Raw genomic sequence first — 27,809 nt, 5'->3', positions numbered from 1 at the left:
TTATCTTTGAAGTAACTCTCCCTGCTTTTCTTTTCTTTTTTTTTTTTTAATAACATTGTCAGGATTACTCACAGTTGGTTGTCTGATCTTTTTCTGAGAAATCCCCTTATTATTCTTACTCACTTTTCTTAAGCTTAAAATTTCTGCCTTCTTGAAGTGAGATTTAACTACTTTCCATATGTAAACTTGCTAAAAGTTTGAACAACCATCATTTCAATGAGAGTCAACAGTGTGACATGGATGTCAAAAGACAGCTAATGCATTATTAGGTTTCATTAATAGAAATGTAATGTTCAGAATAAAGAGAGAAATAGTTCTACTGTTTTGCACATTAATCATGCATCACCTGGAGCATCATTTTCAGTTCTTTTTAAGAGGACACAGACAAGTGCACAAACATATTCTGAGATGGGTGGCCAAGACTTCAAAGCTGTTGCAAGTGAGGGCATTTTGAATTATTAAAAACTAAAAATAATCTAGGTAATAAGTATTAAATGTCTGAATAAAATGGGATGAACTGGCATTCTGGAATGGCAGTTATACTCAGACGGTGTAATAAGGCAAGAGACTTCATCTCAGAATGAGGAGTTGCATTTCCCTTATGATTAGTGATGTGGAATCTTCTCTTATTGATAATCTGAATGTCTTGTTTAGAGAAATGTCCATTCAGGTTATCTGGCCATTTTTTAATTAGATTGTTTGGTGTTTTTCATGTTAAGTTGTATAAGTCCTTATATATTCTGGGTATTACCCCCTTATCAAATGTATCATTGGCAGATATCTTCTTCTACACAGTAGGTTGTCTTTTCATTTGATTATGGTTCTTTCACTGCAAAAACTGTGGTTTGATGTAGGCCTGTTTGTTTATTTTGGTTGGTTGTTTCTCTTCCCCAAGAAGCAGTATTCAAAAAAATATTACTAAGAGAAATGTCAAAGAGTTTACTGCCTATGTTTTCTTCTAGGAGTTTCATAATTTCCAGGCTTACATTTGAATATTTAATCTACTTTAAACTTATTCTTTTATATGATATGAAAAAGTGATCCAGTTTCATTCTTTTGCATATATTTACCTAATTTTCCTAACATTATTTATTGAAGAGTCTGTCTTTACCCATTGTATATCCTTGCCTCTATTGTCATAGGTTGATTGACCATGTAGGTATGAGTTTATTTCAGAGTTCTCTATTATGTTCTATTGATTTATGTTTCTGTTTTTAGCCCAGTATCATGCAGTTTTAATTACTATAGCTTTGTAATACAGTTTGTGATCAGGTAGCATGGTACCTCCAATTCTGTTCTTCATTTTTAAGATTACTTTGGTAAAGATCTTTTGTGATTTCATAGAAATTTTAGGATTATTTGTTCTAGCTTTGTAAAAATGGCATTGCTTTCTTGATAAGTATTGCATCAGACCTTTACATTCCTTTGGGTAGTATGGACATTTTAATGATGTTAAATCTCCCTAACCATGAGCACGGCACATCTTTCCATTTACTCAAATGTGTTATCTAGGGCTACTGTTTCCCTGTTGATTTTCTGTCTGGATGTTTCTTAAGTTTATTGATGTCAATTTGATGTTAAAATCCCTTCTTCTTACTATGTCTGTCAATATTGGCTTTATCTATTTAGGTGCTCCTATGTTGGATGCATAGATGTTTATAAGAGTAATGTCTTCTTATTTGATTGATTCCTTTATTTTTATAAAATTCCCTTCTTTGTCTTTTGTTACAGCCCTTGTTTTAAAGTTTATTTTGTCTAATACATATAAGTATTATAACCTTACCTGTTTTTGTTTCCATTTGCATGAAATATAATCCCTTTTTTTCAGTCTATGAGTGTCTTTCAAGCTGAAGTGGTTTTGTTGCAGGCAGCACATGTATGGGTCTTGTTTTCTATCCATCCAGCCACATTATGCCTTTTGATTGGAGCACTTAGTCCACTTGCATCTATGTAATTACTGATAGGTATGTGGGCATAACCATTCTATTGTTTCCTGATTGTTGTACTTCTTCTCTGTTCCTTTCTCATTCTCCTGCTCTTTTCTCTTGTATGTTGATGACTTTTTATGTTTTGTTTGGATTACTTATTTTTTGTATATCTCTTATAGTTTTTTTGTTTGTGGTTATTGCATGCTTCAGATATACCAAGCTATGTTTATAGCATTCTATTTCAAGTTGGTATTTTCAGCATTCTGTTTAGCATTCTATTTTAAACACATTCTAAAATCACTACCATTTTTACTCACCACCCCTCCATGTTTGTTTTTGTCATTCTTTTTTAATTCTTTGTATCTCTTAGTTTACTGTAATTGCACACAATCTTCCTACTTTTGTGTTTTAACATTTGTACTGCTTTTATTATGTGTTCACCTTTATCAGTGAAATTTTTTTTTCTATGTTATCTTATTCCTATTTTTATCTTTTCCTTTCTACTTAAAGAAGTCCCTTTAACATTTCTTATAATCCTGGTTTAGTGGTGATTAACTTCATTAGCTGTTTTTTTTTTCTGGAAAATGCTTTATCTTTTCTTTAATTCTAAATGATAGCCTTGCTGGGTAGAGTAATCTTGGTTGTAGGTTCTTGCTTGCCATCATGTTTTGTGACACTCTATTCTAGCCTGCAACATTTCTGTTGAAATATCAGCTGATAGTCTGATGGGAGCTCCCTTGTTCATAATTAAATTTCTCTTGCAAGTTTTGAGCTACTTTCTTTATCTTTAACAAGAACAAGCTGAACCCAGCTACTTCTTGTTTGAGGTTTGCGGGACTTTGAGAGGCTTTAGAAAAATCAGAGGCAAGGTCTCAAGAAACCACCAATAGGAAGCTAATGGTCTTAATGGAGAGTCGGCTCAGACATGGTGCCAGCCTGCACCAGGCAGGCTTGGTGAGAGGAGTGCTCAACAAAGGAATAATGGGACCTACCAGCACTTTTGTCCTTAGAGAGATCTGCTCCTCCAGCCCTGCCCTGGAATTTAGTCCCCACCTGCACCCTATACAGCCTTTGTGCTTTTCAAGCTGCTTTCTCTGTGTAGGACCCTCAAGAGCAATGGAATTTAGTCCCCACCTGCACCCTATACAGCCTTTGTGCTTTTCAAGCTGCTTTCTCTGTGCAGGACCCTCAAGAGCAATGCCTAGAATTCCAGAAGCACTCTGTCTCACTGATATGTAATCCCCACTGCTTTTTAACAGCCAGATGTTATGGGTACTCTTCTTTCTGGGGGACCTCCACAACCCAGGTATCCCTCCTGATTCTTAGTCATCACAGCATTGGTGTGGGACCTGCCCATTTTGCCTTTCACCTCTCCTACCGGTCTCAGTACAGCTTGCTTCTTTATGTCCTTACTTACAGGACTCTTGTTCACATAGTCTGCAGGTGGTTTTCAGTGATGGTTCTATAATTTAGTTGTAATTTCGATGTGGTCATGTGGGGGAGGCAATCATAACCTACTTTGCCATTTTGACTAGAAGCCCATATAATTTTTCATTGAAGTACAGTGCTTCATTCTCCTGAAGACCAGGAGTCTCCTGAAGACCAGGAGTCTCCTGAAGACCTAGCTCATGGCTAGGAGATCATTATTCACCAGGCCAGTGAGAAATAGGGCTATACTGTTCTGCCTCTAGCCTGGTTAGTTTACTCACCTAGATGGCTGAAAAAAAATCTCCCTGGGGAAATATTTGATAACACCAAATATTATAAAACTTTGAATAGAAATTTTGTGGAAATAACACTGTGTATAAACTTTGGTTCTCTTCTCTGCTAGGTCCTTCCTTAAGTAGCTAAATTGATAAATAAGAAATAGTAAATAAGAGTAACAGATTTAAAAGGCAGATTTGTAAAGAATAGTCAGCTGCCAGAGTACTGGTAACTAAACATTTATGTGTTTTTACTGAACTAGGTTATAAGCAAATGTACTAGTCTAAATGGCCTTGGATTAGCCAAAGTAACAGATGAAACCCATATCCTACCAGTTTATTCTACCAAATCTGTATATATTCCATTAAAAGGTATAGTCATGCTGCATACCCACCATATGTCAGCTCGAGGCTTTTGTGTTACCCAGTTATAAATTCAGACTGGTTAAAAAATCATTATGAATCAAGGGTAAGAGGATATTAATGTTTATGCAAGGACATGGCATACAATATGTCCCCTTACATTTCACTGGCCAAATCAAAATCCTGCATCACACAACCTAAAAGTGAGCAGAAATTCTATTTCCACATGTTTGCAGCTTAGCAAGATGAAAATATTTTAGTGGTTAGTGGGTGGACTGTCACAGTTGCTAGTGCTTTACACCAAATAATTTATTCTCTCTGCTTTCCAGGCACTAAATGGGACCTCATCCTTTGGAGTTAGATATTATGGCTGACTTCAGTCAACGGAATATGTGTGTGGAAGGGATATTCACACAGATGATTAAAATTTGGTAAGCAATTTTATACTTTCTCCTTTCCCCCCTATAGTAAATTTATATTTACTATAAATATAACAAATGTTCCAGGTATATCCAGGGATGAGGAAGACAGAGGGTAGAGCCTCAGCCAACATTTAATGGATGAGTGAGAATTTTTTTTTGTATTTCAGAGTTATTAAATAATTGTTTTGTACTGTTACTGTGGAATAATTTGCCTGTGCTCACTGACTCGGCTCATAACCTAATGTACTCATGTGTGGTAGTCAGTCCTTACTGAACATTGTTGATAGGTTCTCGAAACTGTAGTGAAATGATACATAACAAAATCAGTTTTACTATAGGCTAGTTGAGTCAACAAGAGTTAGAGTCCTGTGGAATCTCATCACTGATGAAGTAGCGATGAACGAAATGTTATTTGAGGGCATGCTATATTAAGATTTTATTTAAATTTGAACACATATAAATTAAAAAGTAGAAATGTTAATTCGTTATTTAACAATGTCTTTCTTTGGCAAGTAAAAAAAAAAATTGAAATCCTTTTCTCTATCCTAAAAAGTCAAGTTAGGATCTTAGTTTCAAATTGTATTATGTAATGCTGACATAGATCCTTTTTCAAGAAGTATTATTTATTCTCTCTTACTTTTTTAAAATTAAAACTAGTAGTTTACAACATTGGATACATAAAAACAGAAATATGACCCTAGCACAATGATTATCTAAAAGATAACTATGCACAGAACTTGCTTTTGTAGAATTACTATAATTCAGTCTTATCATGTTGATCAAGACAGCCTGGATGTTTACTATAAATATAACAAGTTTATACAGGCTTCATGAATCTAGGCCATGAGATACCTAGGTACATCTTCTTAAAAGCCTCTTGCCAGTTTTACAACCCAGGAATGTCTTTCTTGAGGACCTGAGAGCCATGGCTTTAAAATATAAACATCAAGGAAGATAGCTCCCTTATCTCCCAGTCTCTGTGAGGAGGGCAGGAGTTTAATTTCACTGGATACCAATTAGCTAACACAGATGGCCTAACCCCAGAGGAAAATACTCACTATTTTCAAATTCGGGACTAACTCAATGTACTTGACATAATACTTGTCCAGTAGCTTACCCCAGCCTTTAAAACCCCCTTCATCAGGGGATCTGGGTCCAGACTGCATTCTGGTCGCTCTTCCCTGTTGCCATAACCTGGGATAAAGTCTTTGTCTGATGCGTTCTTTTACCATCTTGTTTATTAACACATTGTATGGCAGCTCAATAACTTTCTATTATTTTAAGCCATTACCAAACAACAAGAAATGAGAAAAATGAGAAATAGAAGCTCCATCATTTATGAACTCAGGAAACACCCATAACCATTAAATTTAAAATATACTAAGAAAAACTTCTAACTGCAATAAATTTTTGACAGGAACAAGAAAGGGTACTCAGAAAAGCTGTCAATGGCTGACTACCTGAGGTAAGTATTCGAGGGTAAAAGTAAATTTCATTAGCTAAAACAAGAAGTGTGTGTGTGTGTGACCTAGTGTATATTTGCATATCTGCCGTACATGATTTTACTGAGTCAAAGACACACCCTTGTTTGGCTGTCAGTGGAGTTGTCCCTGCCCACTCCCAAACATCCTCTATTATTTATATTTTAAGTGGAAAAAAATAAGTAGCAGAATAGTCTCTTTGGAATTAAATGATTCTCACCAATAAAGTTAAAAGTAGCTATATACTTTTAAGAGACAATATTTAAGTATGCATTAAAAAATAGCCTCAACTCTATAAGGGACCATTCTGCATGGCATGCAAAATGTAGCCCAGCCCCCACTCAGAAAGGCCAGTATATAGGACCAGCATATAGGACCCATAGCCACGGATAGGTTCTCCTGTGGGGAATCAGGCCTGCATTGTACCTAGGTGCTATGAGACTTGCTTTTGCTAAAACTCCCTCACCTTGGATTGAAGCAGCAAATGTTTACTGCGTATCTCCAAAGTAACTTCCTAAAATCTGTGCTAAACCTCCCAAGTACAACTGTAACCAGTGCAACCACTTTTCCCTTTGCATTTGCAAGTATTCTTATGTGATGTAACTAGCAACATCCTGTCCTTTACTTTCTGTAAAAGGTAACCCCTAAAATGATCCTGTGCATAGTAAATGAGGACCATCCTTGATGTAATGTACCCAGAAAAGCAATAAAAGCTTGTCCAGGCAGGGGTCAGGCCCTCTCTCTCACTCAGAGAGCGTCCATGTGTCCATTTTCTCCACAGGACTTTCGTAGTCTGTGTGAACTTGTCTCTCGCAGCCACAACACATGGATCCTGCCAGCCAGGGTCCACATCATGACTCCACTATTTAAAGTCTGTATTTTGAGATATTGTTTCATTTCTGATAAGTAATATCACAATTGAAAAATGGGTCTGCTGTTATTTGGGCAAATGAGATTTTCAAAGCTCAGAGTCAAAGCTCAGTCACACTATTGATAACTACCAAATTTAATCATACATATGTAAAAATATTTTTGCAAAAGACAAAGCTTCATATAAGTTTCAGTGTCACTCAAAAAGTTTTAAAATCTTTTAGTGAATAATTTCAAACATCTCTTCTGCATTACACATTATTAAACCATGTAAACTGTATGTAATATAGCAGACTACAATTTGTGAATCTAATTCATCAAGCAAAATTTTGAACTGTCAATGGTAGTTGATTACTATAACTAGGAAGTAGTAATTTAATATGATGCAGTTACCAATGAATGATACCCATTTAATATCTTAAGTAAATGTCTTTGTAAAATATTATCAACTCAGATTTAAGCTAACAATATATAATGCAAAAACTTTGTCAGTGGTCAGGATTACTAGTTTTAAATAGATTACATAAAATTTGAAGATGTGTCATAATATAGTAAAAAAAATATTTTATCATTCTTACAAATAGCCCAGTTAACTGTATGCAGTTTATAAATGGAATGTATTAAGCTGTGAAAACAAAGAATTTGAGTCAATGCTTTATACAGCTCAGTCTTTATGTTCTTAAATCCATTTTCAATAAGTTAAGCAACAATATATCTAGTTAGATATGTATTTGCCTATACTCATTCCTTTTCTATTCAAGAGACTATCACTCATAAAGTCATACTCTGAAAAGGAGTCTTATGCTAGATATCAGCATTGTGGTAGAATAATGAGACCCCCATTGCATGTCCCCTTAAATTTATAAGTCAGACAACTCTAACTCAACAAAGGATCCTTTGCTTAACACGCAGACATGTCTGAGAGATCCAGGTATCAGTATATATGAAGGTGGGCATATTGGAATGAGAATGGGGGAAGGACAGACATGGTGGCCACAGATGCAGTTTGGCACCTATCTTGGCACCAGATGACACAATAGCAGTGGAAGAGTTGAGCTGAGGTCCTCATACTGTAGTCCAGAAGGTAGGAGAGGAAGAAGCAACATCTCAATAAATGTAAGAGGACTGAAATCATACCAAGCATATTTTCTGGCTACAACGGTATAAAACTGGAAATCAACTACAAGAGGAAATCACATATGCAGAGAATAAAAGACATGCTAGTAAACAACTGTTATGTCAAAGAAGAAATAAGAGATCAAAAGATTCATAGAGGCAAATGAAAATATGACATACCAAAAATTTTTAGATGCAGAAAAGTGGTATAAGAGAGAAGTTTATGGCATTACAGGCATACCTAAAGAAATAGAGAAAGAGGGACTCAGTTTAAAAAAAGAAAGAAATCTTACCATTTGTACAGCCTGGATGGGTCTAGACTAAGGTATTATGCTAAGTGCACGTCAGAAAGAGAAAGATAAATACCATGTGATTCCATTTATATGTGGAAACTTAAGAGCAAAATAAATGCACAAAATAAAAACAAGATAACAAAAGGCTCATATATACAGAGAAGACTGATGGTTGACAGAGAAAAAAGGCATTGAGTGAAAGAGGTGAAGGGATTAAGAAGTATGAATTGTAATTACAAAATAGTCATGGAGCTGTGAAGTACAGCATGGGAATATAGTCAATAATATTGTAGTAACTATTTATGGTGCTAGGCGGGTACTTGAATTATAGGTGGGGATACTGTGGAAAGTATATGATTGTCTAACCACTATGCTATACACCTGAAACCAATACAAAATGATATTGAAAGTAAACTGTCATTGAAAAATAAAATTTTAAAAAGTAACAAAGCCATTAGAAGGAAGGAAATTATAAAAATCAGAGGGAAAAAATGAAATGGAGAACAAAATGATAATAGAAAAAGTGGACCAAAGAACTTCTCCTTTGAAAAAAAACAAACAAAACAAACAAACCTCTGGCCCAGCCCATGAAGGAAAAAAGAGAGAAGACTCGACTAATATTAGAAATAAAAGAGGGAAGCTGCACTGGTTAGTGTGGCTCAGTTGGTTGTCCATTGTCCAGTAAATTGAAGGTTACCAGTTTGATTCCCTGGTCAGGGCACACACCTGAGTTGTGGGCTTTGCTCCATACCCGGTCATGGAGCTTGCAGAATGCATTTGATATTTCTCTCCCTCTCTTTCTACCTCCTTTTCCCTCTAAAATAAAATAAAAACAATAAAAGGGGAGGAGAGACTGCTGGTCAAAATGTAGAGCAGGTAAACTCTGTGCCTGCTGACTCTCACAAACAAATTACAAATAAATTGCAGAACAATCACCCTTGACAACCACCTGAAGACTAGCTAACAAAACTCATAACTAAGGATATATAGACAAAGCCACTTAAAGACTTGTAGAAAGGATGGAAACATACAACAGCCTAGTCCACAACCACATATAATTCTTCAGAGTTGAAAGGGATATCTTTGCCCTCCCCCACACTGTCAGCAGGCAAAGTTGGGCACCAAATCTGAGTCTCCATTAACCTTGGTAACATCACTTCCCCACCCTTGTGATCGATCACCTGACACCCGTCTGCATACAACTCACGTGTCCTGCATGAACCTCTTTCAGCAGCTGTTCCATAGAAGCAGCTGGCATCAGCCCATGCTGAAGACTTTCCTAAAACCTCTCAAAGGTTCAGAAATCCCAAACAGTCAGTGGATAGGCTCATCATGCCCTGTACCTCTTGCTAAATGGACCAAAGCCCAGAATTAGTGACAGCCAGCCTCAGGTAAGAGCATTGCCTCTCTCAAGTGCTTCCAAGTCCAACACAGGCAGCTACCAACCAAGATCACATTGTAGCTTCTAATAGGGAACCTCAAATGCAGGCACAAGCAGAAGATGACATGCACTAAAACCTTTCTCAAGAGGTGCCAGAACCAACATACTTGGTGCCTGCTTCAGGTCACACCAGATTACCACCCAATAAGCCCCCATAAAATGACACACCCAAAGGGTGGACTATGAAGGCACCAGGGCCCTGCAAGAGCAAAACCCACCCCATGGGGTCAGCTCTGCGCAATTGCTTATCCACTATAATCATGGCCAGTCCTCATAGCCAGTCAGCCTGAGGACCAGTCCCATTCACTAAGGTACCAACAATCAACTAAAACTGGAGGTAATATACAACATACACAATGGAAATGTCTGGAATGCCCAGCTCACGTGACCAGGAAGGCAGTACCACTAGGCCTCACAGGGTACCTACAACATAAGGCCAGTATGCTAAGACAGGGAAATGTAGCATATCTACCTAATACATAGAAACAAACACAGAGAATCAGCCAAAATGAGGAGACATGTCCCAAATGAAAGAAGAGGATACGTTCCAGAGGAGGAAAAAAACTGAATGAACTGGAGACAAGCAATGTACCTGTTGAAAAGTTCAAAACACTGGTAATAAGGACATTCAGTGAACTTGGGGAAAGAATAGGTGAACTTAGTGAGAACTTACACAAAGGGATAGAAACCATGAAGACTATAATAACTGAAATAAAGTCTACATTAGAATCAATGGGAGATTAGATGAAACAGAGAATCAGCATGCTGGAAAGCAACATAGATGAAAACAGTCAATAGGAATAGCAAAAATATAAAGGAATTTAAAAATAAGTACAGTTTAAAGAAAAAGGTATAACAACATTTCCATCATAGGGGTACCAGAAGAAGAATAAAAAGAGCAATAATGGAAAACCTACTCAAAGAAATAATGATGGAAAATTTCCCAAACCTGGTGTAGGAAATAGACATACAAGTCCAGGAAATGCAGAGAGTCCCAAACAAGATGAGCATAAAGAGGCCCACACCAAGACACATTGTAATTAAAGTGCCAAAGGTTAAGTACAAAGAGAATCTCCAAAGTAGCAAGAGAAAATCAGTTATGTACAAGGGAACTCCCATCAGACTATCAATTGATATTTCAGCAGAAACTTCATAGGCCAGAAGGGAGTGGCACAAACTATCAAAGTGATACAACTCAGGGACCTACAGCTAGGATTGGTCCACACAGAAAGGCTTCCATTTAGAATTGGAAAAGAGATGTAGCATTTTCCAGAAAAGGAAAAACTAAAATATTTAATCCCCACTAAATCTGCATTACAAAAAAATGTTAAAGAGACTTTTTTAAGTAGAAAGGAAAAGAATAAAAGTAAGAAAATACAGGAAACAAAAAATTTCACTGAGCAAGGCAAATGCATAATAAAAGCAGTGGATCTACTATTGGGTTGGCCAAAATATTCATTTAGATATGATTGTTCTAGTAGTGCTCGGTTGTCTTTAACTTCATTCAAAGTAATTTTGTTAGATTGTATTGTGATAGCTGTCATATCAGCATGCATTTTAAAAAACTTATCAAAATTGGTAAATTTTTGTGCAGGTATTTGAATATTGAAGATGGAAGAAAATATGCAACATTTTTGGTGTATTATGCTTTATTATTTCAAGAAAGGTAAAAAGGCAACTGAAATGCAAAAAAAAATTGTGCAGTGTATGGAGAAGGTGCTGTGACTAATCAAATGTGTCAAAACTGGTTTATGATATTTCTTGGTACTGTTGATATTTTGGACAAATAATTCTTTGCTGTGGGGCTATCTTAGGCATTGGAAGATATTTAGCAGCATCTTCTAGTGGTGTAGAGGCCAGAGGTGATAGCCTCTACACCACTAGAAGCCAATAGTAGGAGATAGCCAACATACTCAAAATGTCCAAATCAATAAAGTTATGGGTGAAAATGGTGTCTTTTATTTTATGGAAAAACTAAACAGACAGTGCTACAAAAAGCTAGTGCAAAGGTTAAAAGGCAAAAATGTAGGAATATCATGTGTAATTACAACAGTAAATAGGGAGACAAATATGCAAAAACATGAAGAATGGCAAAATCATAAATGTGGCAGGGTTGAGTAAAAATTGTAGTGATTTTAGAATGTGTTCTAAGTTAAATACTATCAAATTAAAATATTCCACTATAAACAGAGTTTGATATATATAAAATACATGGTAACTACAAATCAAAAATCTATAAAAGGTATATGAGAAAAGAATCCAAACACATCTATAGAAAATCATCAACATACAAATGACAAAAGCAAGAGAATAAAAATAGAGAAGGATTACCATGTAATTTCACTCATAGTGGAATCTAATAAAAAAACTGAACTAACAAGGAAAGTGAGGACAGACTCATTCATGGAGAGCAGGATGACAGGTATGGGGATGGGGAGGTGAAGGAGTGAAAAGATTGAGCAAAAAGGAAAGAGGACTCATGGACACGGACAACAGCATGGTAATTGCTGGGGGGAGAAGGTTAAGGGGCCTAAATGGTAATGGAAAAACACAATAAATATTTAAAATGATTAAATCAAAATTAAAAAAGAAAAAGAAAATAAAAACAGGACAACTAATGGCAATAACTACACGCCTTTCAATAATTACTTAAATATAGACAGATTAAATGCTCTAATCAAAAGACATAGGGTGGCTGAATGGATATGAAAACAAGACCTATACATATTACAAAACGTTGGGGACCGCTTTGTGTGGTTTTGGAGATTGTAGCCCCATGAGAACAAGCTCCAAAAGGGCCTAGTAAGTCTCCCTGGAAAACCAGGTCATAATGCAGGTGGCAGGCATGACTTGATTCTAACAACAAGGGTCCTGTGGGAACCAGGCCTGAAATGTACAGTTTTGACCTTTGAAGCTGGCTCTGCTCAGCAATAAGCCCTGTCGGTGTAACACAGATGTCTGAGTTCAAGGCATAACGAGTGAAACTCCCTTCTTCATGATATATGCCTTTATAGCCATCTGGTGTCAGCATGTCTCACAGACCCTGACCTGAAAAGATTTCTGTGTTTCTTCAATTGTTATCTGTAGATAGTGTTAGTTTTCTTATGACTATAGCCTTGTTGAACATTGATTGATAAGTTATGCACATGTGCTGTATCCCCCTGCACTTTCCAACACTAGTAAAAGCCATGTAGGAGGAGGGCTCGGGGCATTCTCCACTAGAGGGGATCACCACCCCTTTTTCTGCTGGAGCAACAAGATTGTGTCTGGGACAACTCTATTCTCATATGCGGTAGCCTGGGGAACCTCGCTGGCTGAAGTTCCCCTCAACAAAAGTCCCACTTTAAATCAAAAGACACATACAGACTAGAATTAATGCATGGAAAAGGATATTTCATGCAAATGGAAACAAACAAAATACTGGGATAGCAATGTCTATATCAGACAAAATAGACTTAAAAACAAAGGCTAGAACAAGAGACAAAGAAAGACCCATTAATTCCACTTCTGATGATTGATCTGAAGAAACCCAAAACACTAATTAAAAAAGACATATGCATCCCTATGCTCACTGCAGCATTGTATATAATAGCCCAAATATGGAAGCAATCTAAGTGTCCACTGCTAGACAAATGCAAAAAAGAACATGTGGTATGTATATATAATGGAATATTAGCCATACAAAGAGTGAAATCTTGCCATTTACAAAATGTTTGGACATGAAGGGTATAATGCTAAGTGAAATAAGTCAGAGAAAGAAAAATACCATACAATTTCACTTATATGTGGAATCTAAGAAACAGAATAAATGAACAAACAAAACAGAAACAAAATTTTAGGTACAGAGAACAAATTGATGGTTGCCAGATGGGAGGGTGATTGAGGACTAGAAGATAAAGGGGAAAGGATCAAGGGTACAGATTGCTAGTTATAAAAATAGTCATGGGGATATAAAACACAGCATAGGGAATATAGTCAATAATATTATAATAACTGTGTATAGTGGCAGATGAGTATAAGACTTACTGGGGTGACCACTCCCTAAGTTATAAAAACGTCTAATCATTATGTTATAAACCTGAAACTAATATAATATTGTATGTCAACTGTAATTGAAAAATAAAATACTTTAAAATGCAATCTCTATTAATATTCCAATGGAATTTTTCACAGAAATAATACAAATCATAAAATTTTTATGGAACCACAATAGACCCTGAATAGCCAAAGCCAATAGTAAGAAAGAAAACAAATCTCAAGGTATCACAGTCCCTGATTTCAAACTATACTACAAGGCTATTATAATCAAAACATTGTTTTTCTGGCATAATACCAGACACACAGATCAATGTAACAGAATAGTAAGCCCAGCCATTAATCCATACATTTGTGGTTAACTAATACTGACAAAAGAGGTAGGAACATACAATGGAGAAAAAACACTCTCTTCAATAAAAGATGTCAGGAATACTGGTGAACCAGTTTTTTACACTATACACATAAACTAAAAATGGATTAAAGACAACTATATGACCTGAAACCCTTAGAAGAAAACATAGGCAGTAAACATTTTGACATCAGTTATAGCAATATTCTTCTGATTGTGTCTCCTCAGGGGAAAAAAAAATGACAAAGCTAAAAATGAAGAAATAAGAGTGCATCAAGCTGAAAAGCTTTTTCACAGCAAAGGAAGCCATCAACAAAACAAAAAGCCAGCCCACAAAAATGGAAGAAGATATTAGCAAATGATATACCTGATAAGTGGTTAATGTCTAAAATATCTAAAGAACTCTTACAACTCAACATCAGAAAGACAATTAAATTTAAAAATAGGCAGAGGACTTGAACAGGCATTCTCCCAAAGAAGATATGCAGATGGCCAACAAACACGTGAAAAGATGTTCAATATCACTAATCATTAGGGAAATGCAGTCAAAGCCACAATGAGATATCACCTTACACATGTCAGAAGAGCTATAATCAAATATTCAACAAATAAACATTGGTGAGGATGTGGAGAAAGGGAGCCCTTGTGTAGTGTTGGTGGGACTGCAAATTTGTATTGCCTGAATGGAAAACAGTATAAAGATTCCTAAAAAAATAAGCAAAACTAGAATTATCAAATGACTGATCAATCTCACTTCTGGGTATTTGGGTGAAGAAATGAAAACACTAATTTGAACAGATATATGAATCACCAAGTTCATTGCAGCATGATTTACAATAGCCAAGGTGAAAGCAACTTAGGTGTTCATTGATAAATGGATAAAGAAGGTGATATATATATATATATATATATATATATATATATATATATATATATGTATGTGTATGTATATATATTTATATAGTGAAATATTATTCAGCCATAATAAGAATGAATCTTGCCATTTGTGACAAGATGGATGAATCAAGAGAGTATTATGCTAAGCAAAGTAAGTTGGAGAGCAAGAAATAACACAATTTCACTTATATGTTGAATCAAAAGAAAAAATGAACAACAAAACAAAAACAGACTCATACAGAGAACAAACTGGTAGTTGCTAGAGATAAGGGGGTCAAGGTTGGCTGGAAAAGGTTAAGGGGCATACAAGGTACTAACCTCTAGTTACATAAAATAATCACAGGATGTAAGGTACAGTGTAGAGAAAATAGTCAAAATTATTGTAATAACTTTGTATGATTACAGATGGTTACTTGAATATTTTGATGATCACATCATAAGGAATACAAATGTTGAATCACTATGCTGTAAAAATGAAATTAACATATTGTATATCAACTTTAGTTCAATAAAAAGAAATACTTTATTTGAGAAATTTGAAGATCTCTACACTGATACTATCAAATATTAATTAAAAATTGAAAACACAAATAAATGAAAAGGTAGTCTATCCTTATCAACTGGAAGAGTTAACATTGTGAAAATGTTCCACTACCCTAAATAATATATAGATTAAATACAACCTCTATAAAAATTCAAATGATATTTTTCACAGAAATAGAACAAGCAATTATAAAATTTGTGAGGAATCAAAAAATATCCTGAATAGCCAAAGCAATCTTAAGAAAGAACAGCAAAGCTAAGAAGCATCACAGTCCCTGATTTCAAAAGATATTACAAGGCTACACAAAACAGAATGGTATTGACAGAATGTAGACACATATATCAATGGAATGGAATCAAGAACCCAGAAATAAGCCTACAAATGCATAGTTAGTAGGTGACAAAGAAGCCAAGAGTATAATGGAGAAAGGATACTTATTTCAATATATGGTATTGGAATAACTGAACAAATATATGCAAAAAATGAAACTGGACCACTATCTTACACCATACACAAAAACTGACTCAAAATGGATTAAAGACTTGAATGGAAGATATGAAACTATAAAACTCCTACAAGAAAAAAAAATGGGTGGTGAATTCCTTGAAAATGAAAAGGTAACCTACTGAATTGAGAAAATATCTGCAAATCAGCACTGAGTAAGGGATTAATATACAAATATATAAAAACTCATGCAACTCAATATTAAAAATCTGAGTTTTAAAAAATGGGCAAAGGATCTGAGTATTTTGTTAAAGAAAACATGGCCAGTAGGTATATAAAAATTTGCTCACAAAAATCAAGAAATGCAAATCAAAACCACAAAGAGCTATCACCTCTCATCCATTAGAAGGGCTATTATTAAAAAGACAAGAAATAGCAAGTGTTGGCAAAGATGTAGAGAAAAAAGGACCCTTGTACACTATTGGTGGGAATGTAAATTGGTGCAACCTCTATGGCAAACTGTATGGAGTTTCCTCAAAAATTAAAAATACTACTACTATGTGATCCAGTAATTCAGCTTTTGGGTATTTGTTTGAAGAAACAAAACCACTAATACAAAAATAGCAGCCCCAGGTTTACTGCAATCTTATTTACAATAGCCAGTTTATGGAAGCAACCTAAGTGTCCATCAAGGTTTAATGGATAAAGATATGATGTATTTATACAATAGAATATTATACAGAACTTAAAAATAAAGAAAGCTTGCCCCCTTTTTTTTTAAATCCTTACCTGAGGACATTTTTCACTGCTTTTCAAAGAGAGAAGGGACAGAGAGAAACATCAATGTGAGAGAGAAACATCAGTGTGAGAAAGAAACATCTATTGGTTGCATGAGATACACTCTCAAACTGGGAATCATACACACCTGCCCAGAACAGGGATCAAACCTGCAACTCAGGTATGTGCCCAGATCTGGTAACAAACCTGCAACTTTTTGGTTACAGAACCAACCGAGCCACACCAGCCAATGTGGAAATCTCGCCATTTTGACCACATAGGTGGACCTTGAGATCATTATACTAAGTGAAATAAATCAGACAGAGAAATCTCACTTTATGATATCATTTATAAGTAGAATCTAAAACAACCACAAGCTCATAGAAAAGATAACAGATTAATAGTTGCCAAAGGTAGCGGTGGGGTGGGCAAAATGGGCAAAGGAGGTCAAAAAGTATCAACTTCCAATTATAAACTAAGCAAGCCATAATGATGTAAAGTGCAGCACAGAGACTGTAGTTAATAATACTCTGGCATATCTGAAAGACATTAAGGGATTAGAGTTTAAAGTTTTCATCACAAGAAAAAATTTGGTAACTATGTATGATGATGCATATTAAATACACATATGTGGTAATCATTGCATGATGTATACAAATACCAAATTATTATATTGTACACCAAAGATAAGTAAAAACATATTATATAGACATAATATCAAAATGGTAGCTATAATTCTTTTAACTTTTACAGTTCTTATGCCAATAATAAGACTCTAACATATTTGAAGAGTCTGATATAGTATGTTTCTATATTGTGATAAATTAAATCTTTCATAGGCATTAATTACTAATACATGTCTGCGTACCAGTATGGAAATATAAATACAGCAAAACAGATATGAAAGGAAACAATAATTACAGGTAACACCAAAATTATGTGGATGAACATGCTTCCAGAGGAAATGAAAAGATTCCTTCATGAGGTTTTATATGGGGTTGATATGAGGTCTCAACGTGGCAAAATTTGGAAGGGAAAGTAGAGGTATTAATCTGTAGAAGAGGAAGACAAAAATGAGTGGTATTAGGACTTGCTGGCAGAAAAATACATTTACTTAATAGACACAAACTTGTGCTGGAGTTTGTAACGATATGTTACACTACTGTAAGTTTATGTATCTGCTTAATGTACAACATTAGACTGAAATGCTATATGCATTTTATACTTTCATATTTATTTTCGTCCCCATTGAGAGGTGTTTTCCTGGCTGGCACAACATGTTTCAGAACTAATTTTCTGTTTTTAGGAAGCAAACCATGTAAGTCCAACTCTAAAAAATAATGTAGAATTACTTTTGTCTTAAAAAATAGAAGTGGAGCTAAAATTTCTGCTTAGCTTCCCAGCCTTTCAGATTTTCAGTAGCCTGCCTTTGTGCATTTGGATTCCCCATGCAGTCATATTTCAAAAGTCAGCCAAGAATTTGAGGAGAGTTTTATGTCCATTTTGGACCTCTATTTCCTCAACTGTCTACCTGTGGGCATTTACCTCCTCAGTTTCCAGCCTCTGGCAGCTCCAAATTCTTCCCTCTGATTCCTCAAGCCAAAAAGGCTGGAGTTGTGTGCTTGGGTTTAGCCGCCCCACTCCATGTGAATTGAGGAATGCCCTCTGCACCGTATAAATATAGCTCTCACCTTGTTTTCTTTGCCTCTTTCAAAGGTCAGATAAACTCCAATATCTGCCAGTATTTAGTTGCTGTAAAATGCCTTCAAGCACTCCAGTTTTAAAATATTTTGTCCAGAGTTTACAGTTGTTATGAGAGAGAGGTTTAGTCTAATATAACCTATTGTTTTATTACCAGAACCTAGAATGGTTTTTACCTTTGAAAATATTATACAATTGCCCTCTGAATTCTCCTTTGGCTGTGGAGCAATGCAGTTCAGTCTAATTATCATTTTTATAGGTAAGTTCTGATTGCTTTTTAATTATTCTCATTTTCATTGGTTTCCTTCAATGCTCATAGAAAGTATCTATGTGAGAATTCTTCTTTTTCCCATTAACTGTTTCTTCTTAATAATTATCATGAGGTTTGTAATTTTTCACTGTGAAACCATTTTCAGAGTTTTTTTTTTTAATTAAAGTAGTATGGTTTCTTGGTTTTAGTGGCACTCTGTATGATTGTGTTTATTTGCTACTCCCAGAATGCTACATGTTTACCCCATTTCTGAACATTTTAAATTCATTTATTCACTTGGAATAGCTGGAAAATACCTCCTTGTACAGTTGATAGAGGAAAAATCCTTTCACCTTCACCCCTGAGGGTAGGCCAAGTTTTCACTAGCACCACCACCTTACTGGCTCCATCACTACCCAATTCTCTCACGATTAGTTTTCCTAATCCCATTCCTCTCCTGATTCTTGGAAATTCCTGTTTCTTATTTCACATTTGGGTATGCATTTTTAACATACATTTCACTGTATTAAATATTTTATGTGTGTGAAACTTGAGAATGTTGTAGCCTTCACTCCATACCCTTTGCACAATATACTGCAATCACACTGAACTTTTCATTTCTTAAACGTGAACATTCTTTCCTTTATGACTTTACACATGCACTTTACTCTTTTTTAATTACATTTCCTAAATTCTTCTGGGAACAACCAAATGAAGTCTTCTCTATGGAGGCACCATTGAATCTCCCATGTAGAGTTAGTTGCCCTGTACCTGGCATTTGTGTGACTGCCCTATTAATCCAACTGTCTTTACTCTAAGAGCAGAAGAAAAATATCTTGCCTTGCTCCAAAATGGATAAGTTACTCAATAAATAATGCATAAAATTAAAATGCAATTAAAAAATGTAAATACATTTTTGTAAGAAATACTAAAAATAGCTCCATTTTCTTAAATTATAACAGTAATAGAATATAATACAATTCCAAGAAAAATTGTTCTTGGGTATATTCTAAACATTGCCATGTTTACTTTTGTCTTTCTAGAAATTATAAGCATGAATTAACTCTCAACCATGAACTAACTCAAACATTAAATAAAGGGTAGGATTTCCATATATTCCCAGGTCTAAAGAAAGGAGAGAGTTACTCATTATTCTGTCTCTATTCTTGGCATGTACTGTGCAAATATATTAAAGAGAATCACAACTTGTATTTGATCATGTGCTTCTTAAATTCCCATATTAGCAGAATTAAATGAGTGATTTAAAAAAAATCCCAAAAGTTTAAATTTGGATGTAATTGAAATTCACAGAATTAGAACAGATTTTCCCCAAATATAGAGATATGGTATATACAATACCAATTTCAAGTAACAGGAAAATCAACCTCTTTTTATTCTAGATACAAAGATTTTGGCTACCTTCTCCAAGATCCATTGGTTTCATGGGAAATTTTATCTTCAGTTTAAATTGATTTCTTGTTCCAGATACATAATGCATTATTATACCGAAGTACAAAAATCATGTTTTAAGAATTATCCTAGGCCATCAGTGTTTACGCACATTTCATTTTATAAAGTAAGCTCAGAGTGAGTTTAGAGAAAAGACTTTTGACTGGTTTAGACATGTCTCAATGAGTAGTATTATACACAAAATAAAGTTCACATGCAGGCTAATGACAATAAAAGGGGATATATCTATTGAGCACTTAATCATTTACATAGAGTGACAAACTTAAATTGTCAGTTTATGAAAAAAAATGACTACTATTCAATTTCTTATCAATTAAAAGCTATCTTAGTCAAAGCACTATATGTATTTATGTGTTTGTCAAATATAGTGAACTTACTGTGTGTGTGAATTATGGGAAAGAGGAGAGATAAATATGAATTTTATTCCTACCTTCTTCCAGATTCTCAGACTTATCAATACTGTGGAAACTGAGATGTTAGACTGTCTTTAAGCCCGGGTGGAAGCATTTATGTGGGACTTTCTCTACAGAACACTGGGTCAGAAACTAGAGATAAATGTCAGGGAGGACAGACTAAGGTAGGAAGGCTGAGGATACTGGGAAGACATTAGACAAACAGATCTTTGCAGCTGTGAGAAAAGGTTGATACAGATACCACTGAAGGCCACCATTTTCTGTGGCCTCTCCAAGAGGCCAAGGGAAAACCTAATGGATGTATTGAGTCTCTGCACAAAGGGGTAGTAAAATACAAGGAATCATAGAAAAAATAGTATTTTTATATTATGATAAAGGACTTTGCACTTTATTGATGAGGGCAATGCAAGAGAAAGCAAATAACATAACAGTAGAATAAAGGATTTCAAAAAACTAGGGAAAATAAAACAATCAGAAGTTTGATTAAACCATTATTTTGTAAAAAGTGAAAAAATATTAATATATTTTTAAACATATAGTACAATGGTAAAAATAAATCGAATCTCAATAAATGGTCTGGATCTTCTTACTAACAAATAGAGTTACATTGCATTAAAAAATAAAATGAAGTTGTACACTGTTACAGAGAACATTTAAACAAGATAGTAGAAAATATTCTAAAGGAGATACACACAAACTCATAGCTTCCATGATATCATCCTCTGTAATATTTTTGAAAAAATAACAGAAGAAGAAATGCTTGAATAATTTATGATACATTGACATCACAGAATTTTGAATTTATTATAGAGAACGTACACTACTATATCATTGACTTTGAACACTTTTATCTCAGTTATTTTAGTAAGAAAAACAATACTGAAAAAATATTTGGTCTCATTTGATATGTAAAAAGTGACAGAAATCCTATATATTTACACATTCTGTGGAAACACATGAAAGACATAATTACAATAGTTAATATAGATTACCTGGAAATGAGGTTAGTGAACCACTGAAATTATTAAGAAAAGTAATAATTGTTTTAAAATTAAAAACTGGGTCCTGGCTGGTGTAGCTCAGTGGATTGAGCATGGGCTGCGAACCAAAGTGTCGCAGGTTCGATTCCCAGTCAGGGCACATGCCTGGGTTGCAGGCCATGGTCCCCAGCAACCGCACTTTGATGTTTCTCTCTCTCTTTCTTTCTCCCTCCCTTCCCTCTCTAAAACATAAATAAATATATATATATATATAAAAAAGCTGGCCCTGGCCAGTGTGGCTCTGTTGGTTGGAGCATCATCCTATAGACCAAAAGGTCATGGGTTTGATTCCCAGTCAGGGCACATACCCAGGTGGGTTTGATCACCTTTTGAGGTGTGTATGAGAAGGCAACTAATTGATTTAATTTTCTCACATTGACGTTTCTCTCTCTCTTTCTGTCTCTGTCTCCCTTTCTCTCTAAAAGCAATTGAAAAATGTCCTCAGGTGAGGATTAAAAAGAATTAAAATTCTGTCCTAAAATGTTGGCAAATTATTAGTAAGCTATTTAGGAGAAAAAATAATGACAATGACTAAAAAGAAAATTTTAGCCCATGAATAAATTAACATTCAGCACCTAAATATATAAAGATAATATAAACAGACCTAAAGGGAGAAGCAGACATGAACACAATAATATTAGAGAAATTTAATACCCTGATTTTATCAATGGATAGATTACCCTGACAGAAAATCAGTAAGGAAACATTGACTTTGGGAAACACATTAGACCAGTTAGACTTTATAGATGTTTCAGAACATTCCACCCAAAAGAAAAGAATACACATTCTTCTCAAGCACACATGGAATATTCTCTAGGATAGATCATATGTAAGCCCACAATGCAAGTCTTAATAAATTTAAGAAAATCAAAATAATATCAAGCATCTTTTCTGACCAAATGGTATGAAACTAGAATTCAAGCACAAAAATAAATGTGGCAAATTCACATATATGAAGTCTTTCCAGAACAAGTCCAGCCATTGTAATATATCAAGAACAGTGTATATGACACATGTAACCTGGCAGCCAAAGAAAGTGGACTGGAATGCCCATGCATGAACAATGACAACTTCATTGTACTAGTCAGTGGGTGTGGTAGATGCCATTGAGTAAACATGTGCACATGTGTGGCTGTTGCATTCAACATGACCAAGTGAGTAGAGCAACAAATCTGCATCAAATTTTGTGTTTAGCTTGAATGTTCCTCTGTGAGAATGATTCAATTGGTCTGGGGTTTAATCCCTTCCAGTGACACCAACAGCAATCAAGTCTCAACTACAACAAGACTGTGCACAGCCCATGCAGGGGTACACCTGGAGCACCAAGCTTGGGTGATTGACAATGCTACACTACTGAGCTCTACAGGACACCTGCTGTAAAGGCTAGTCTATCATAAAATAACAACAAGCTCATAGATACAGGTAACAGGTAACAGATTGGTGGTTGCCAGAAGTGGGTTGAGGGGTGAGTGGTGAGTAGGTGAAGGTGGTCAAAAGGTGCAAACTTCTAGTTATAAAATAACTCATGGGGATGTGACGTACAGCAGAGTGACTACAGTTAACAAAACTCTAACATGTGAATGTTATTGTGGAAGTAGGTCTTAAAAGTTCTTATTGGAAGAAAAATATTTTGCAATTATTTATGGTGATGGATGTTAACTACACTTATTGTGGTCATCATTTTGCAACATATACACATATTGAATTATTATGTTGTATACCTGAAACTAATATAATTTTATATGTCAAGTACTTCTAAATAAAAAGAAAATTTTTAAAAAGACATAAAAATAATTATTTAACATTTAATGTAATTATGACTCTAGATGGATTTCTTTTTAACATTTTATTATTCATTTTCTGTTTGACTCCTTCCATTCTGTTTTCATCCTCCTTTATTTTATTGATGTTTTCTGAAAACTGGCTTTACCAATTTTCTGTATGATTTGTTTTCTGTTACATGTATTTCTGCTCTTATCTTTATTACTTGCCCCTCCAAATAGCTTTGGGTTTGCTTTGCTAATTTTCTATCCTCTTAAAGTAATATATTTCTTAAAGTAATAACTTTCAAACAATTTTTCTTCTTTTCTAATGTAAGCAATTAACTATATATGGTCATTGAGCACAGTCATGACAGTTTCTTCAAAGTACCTGTCTGTGGCATCTCAGGTTTGACCCTCACTTCCCACCTTCCTTAAAAATTAGTCATATTAGCCCTAGATGGCGTAGCTCAGTGGATTGAGCGTGGGCTGCAAACCAAAGCATCGCAGGTTCGATTCCCAGTCAGGGCACATGCCTGGGTTGCAGGCCATGTCCCCCAGCAACCACACATTGATGTTTCTCTCTCTCTCTATTTCTCCCTCCCTTCCTTCTCTAAAAATAAATAAATAAAATCTTTAAAAAATTAGTCATATTATTCTGGTTCTTTGTATGCCAAGTACTTTTAGATTGTAACATTTATATTTTGAATGTTTATTTGTGGAGACTCTAGCTTCCCGTTCCTCTAAAGACTATAAGATGTTTTAGTTTTTAGTAGGCAATTAAAGTTCTTAAATTTACTTTACAATATTTGTCTTTCTTGTTTTGGGCAGCAGTTCAAAAATCAATTCTGTCATTTTTGTCTTAGGTTAAGCTGATTTGAGTCTGCTTCAATGCTTCATGAATTGCAGTTCAGCTAGAGAGCTAGGAAGAATTTACAACAGCATTTGTGGCTCTTTGCTTGATCTCTGTTTTTTTCAGGTCACTCCATCTTCCCTTTCTAGCTATTCCCGTTGCCCTGGTCTCTACCCCATTTTTTTCAGATATGAAGTAGGCGGGGTGTATTATTTGAGTTTCAGTAACTTGCAGTATGTCACAACTGATGTCTGTCCTCAGGAAAAAAAAAAAAAAACAAAACTTGGGAAACTCAGCATGCATCAATCTCTTCTTCAAAATGTGGACTTTTTTCTAAAATCTACTTGCTGTTTCTCCTAAGATGTCATGTAGTTTCATTTTGTATTTTTTTCTAGAGTTTTCATTTATCTTTTGGAAGGTCACTCTGTTAGGAGTTTACTCCATTATTACTAGAAACCAGAATCTGGAGGGAATTCTTTAAAACTGTCTTCTGTAAAGAACATGGCATTTTCCACATGAATTATGTAGGAAATAATAATAAAACTAATTTTATTATCTAACACTCAAATTTATTGATTTGTCATATCTATTATAAGGTTATCTGTGTATTATTTCCAAGTTGCAATAAGAAATATTAAAGCAATGCAATCTGGAAAGATGATGGGTTTGGTTCATTTACTATTGAAAAATAAAATTATGGTCTCTGTAATACAGAACTACCTATATTACTTTGGAACAATGTTTGAAATCTCATTTTTCCCACAGTAGCTTAAATAATAATCTTTAAAATGAAGTATCACATACATATTGCAACTTAGATATTGCACCTACCTGCAGTAATACAAACCACATATGAAGTTAAATTGAATATATGCAGTAAAATATATCATAAGGTATATGTAGAACAATGTATGTAAGGAGTTTTTGGTTTATTAGCATTTTCTCTCATATTTAGAGCCTGTTAATATTATTTAGTGATATACTCAAAGGTATTTTCCAGATAGGTGCAATTTTTACTTGTATACAAATGCAAAATTGTTAATAAATTATTATTTGAGAACAATTTTATTTTAGTAAATATTTATATTTGTCCAATATTAAACTTTATAATTATGTACCAAGGAATAAGTATAACCTTTATGTAGTAATAACTTTCAATTTTATGGCAAATTATTCTTTCTCATATAGTAATTTCTTTATAATCTAAAAAAAACAAACCAAATTTAAAAAATGAAAAAAACTATGAGCCATATTTGGGCTTAAGGGAATAAATTGCATTTGTAAACTTTAAGTATTTTAATGAAAACACTTTCAATAAATGTTTCATCTATTTTTCTATTTAATTCTGTTCCAGTGGAGCACAAAATGGCATCAAGGCAGAATCATATAATTTAAAGCTATTATGTGGAAAAGATGGTCCATTCATTTTCATCTGAGATTGGAATACTTAAAAATATTATTTCTTTCAAATTAAAGATTATTTATGATGTGAGCATGGGAATGACTTACTTTACCATTGGGCCAGCTCACAATGTTAATAATGAATATGGGAGCACTGTTGCTTTTAATGAGTTTCCAATGGTTGGGCATATGCAAAACACAGAGAGAGTAGACTAACTGAGCTAAATACATTATTACCTACTCAGACATTGGTTGAATGCCAGACAAAAATATCCACATGGCCACAGAGTGCTAAGAACCATGGGTAACACACTTTCTTCACAAAATGGTAGTCACTGTTTTGAGATATAATTTGTATGAATTGTAATATCTATACCATCTTTCCTCAAGTGGTAGTTTTAGTTAACTCCCAAATGTAGTTTTTGCATTATAGATTTTTATAAATTGCATAAACAAACTCTTTACCCAACTTTGCCATCCCCCTACTGTTATATGACAAAGTTTTCAACTCACTCACTCAGAATAGAGATTTTTTTAAAAACTCAAAGTTGGCCTTTTTGATGTGTTTTTTGGCAGATAGAAAAAAAACCACATCAATGAAAATAAATTGGAGTGTTTGGAAACAAAGTAACATCAACACAAGGGGAATAGAGAATATAAATTTCTGCTCACATTGTTATAATAATGAAGGCTTAATAGGCAGATAGACTTCATCTCCACCATAAGCATTCTTGCTAATTGGAAATAGAGTTTAAGTTGCCTGGAATAAGGTCAAGTTATGTGATCCAAACATAATGGTGTATAACACTTGAGAAAAACAATCTGCTTTCTAACATGACAAGAATGATTTGCAGTTAATAATAGAGGGGAAAAGGCCAGACTTTTCAGATACCCTTGACTTCACCTAGGATAAAAAAGAAATAGCTTCTGATGCTGTGAGCTACTTCTCTCTTCCTGGTCATTATTGCTTAGTTATATTTTAGTGATGAAATCTATCATTACTGACTTTATTGACATTAAAGTTGATTTATGTGTGTGCCTGGTGAATAAAAACAGCATTATGCCTGCACTCATACTGCTGAGTACTTGAGAAAGCAATTGTAGCTCCAACCTAATTGTCTTTTTCTGGTTCACTTACCCTCTAATCTCAGTTTGAACAATAAAAAAGAATTTCTCCTTTACCAAATCAAGTGAGGATGGAGAACTGCTGGCTCTAAAGATTTGCCTGTTGTTGTTGCTTGATGTTGTAGGTAAAGGAATTTAAATTTATTTATAATTTTCACATATTACCACTGAAAAGTCATACATATTTTAGGCAGAATTCTGTATTTTAACCCCTTACCAAGTTTTCTTTAGTTACCAAAATAAATAATAAAGGTATATGATAAATTGTAGCCAAATGTTCCAATTTATTTTCTTTGTTGTTTTCATTGTAAAAAATCAAAAAATGGCCAATTTGGAGAATTTTCAATTTTTATTATCAGTATAAGTAAACAAATATGTACCATCAATGAGTTAGTGAAATTTTCATTTTTTAGAATGAAATTATTAATCTCTCAATATTAGGTTTATTGGGTAACTAGATATTTCATCTCCTATTCATTTTATTGTGGGGATAAAAATATTGATAAATTTCTAAGAATATGTTTAAAACCATTTCTAAATTAGTTCTGAAATCACTGGTAAAATATATAACATAAAGAATATTGTTATATAGAGAAGTTATTTTAAAGTTACTTTTAGATTAGAGGAGAGGCAGGTGGAGTTACTGGGAGGGCCATTAGACCATGGCATTAGTGAGACTGCCCAGCCTTCCTAGCTCCCACCCATTTTATAGGCATTTCCTATATTAAAATGTATTTAAATGTTATTTTGTCTTGGCATCTATTTTTTAATAGACCAGGACCAACTCATCCAAACAATATTGACTTGAAAATTTCTAAGGAAAATAAAAAAAAAGACTGAAGTGACATTACAAAACATTTAACTAGTACAGTATAGGCATAGCGAGTTAAAGTGAATACCAACCAATCAAACAGACTCTCACTGTAAAAAACTCTGATGGCTGAACTTGTGAAGAGTGCTTTAGCTAGGAGTACATGTTACTGTGGTATTTCATAATAAAAATGAGCAGGAAATACTGATCTAAATGATTTCTAATATTCATTCAAGTGATAGAATTTTGTGAGCAATGCCAATGTTATTTTTGCATGATATTAATAAATTTCAAGGAGCCAATCCTATTGTAATTTGAT

The sequence above is a fragment of the Phyllostomus hastatus genome, unplaced genomic scaffold (assembly GCF_019186645.2).
Source record: "Phyllostomus hastatus isolate PE091 unplaced genomic scaffold, TTU_PhHast_1.1 phas_contig_348, whole genome shotgun sequence".
In the NCBI taxonomy this organism is placed as follows: Eukaryota; Metazoa; Chordata; class Mammalia; order Chiroptera; family Phyllostomidae; genus Phyllostomus; species Phyllostomus hastatus.
Note: the sequence above shows the minus strand (reverse complement) of the source record.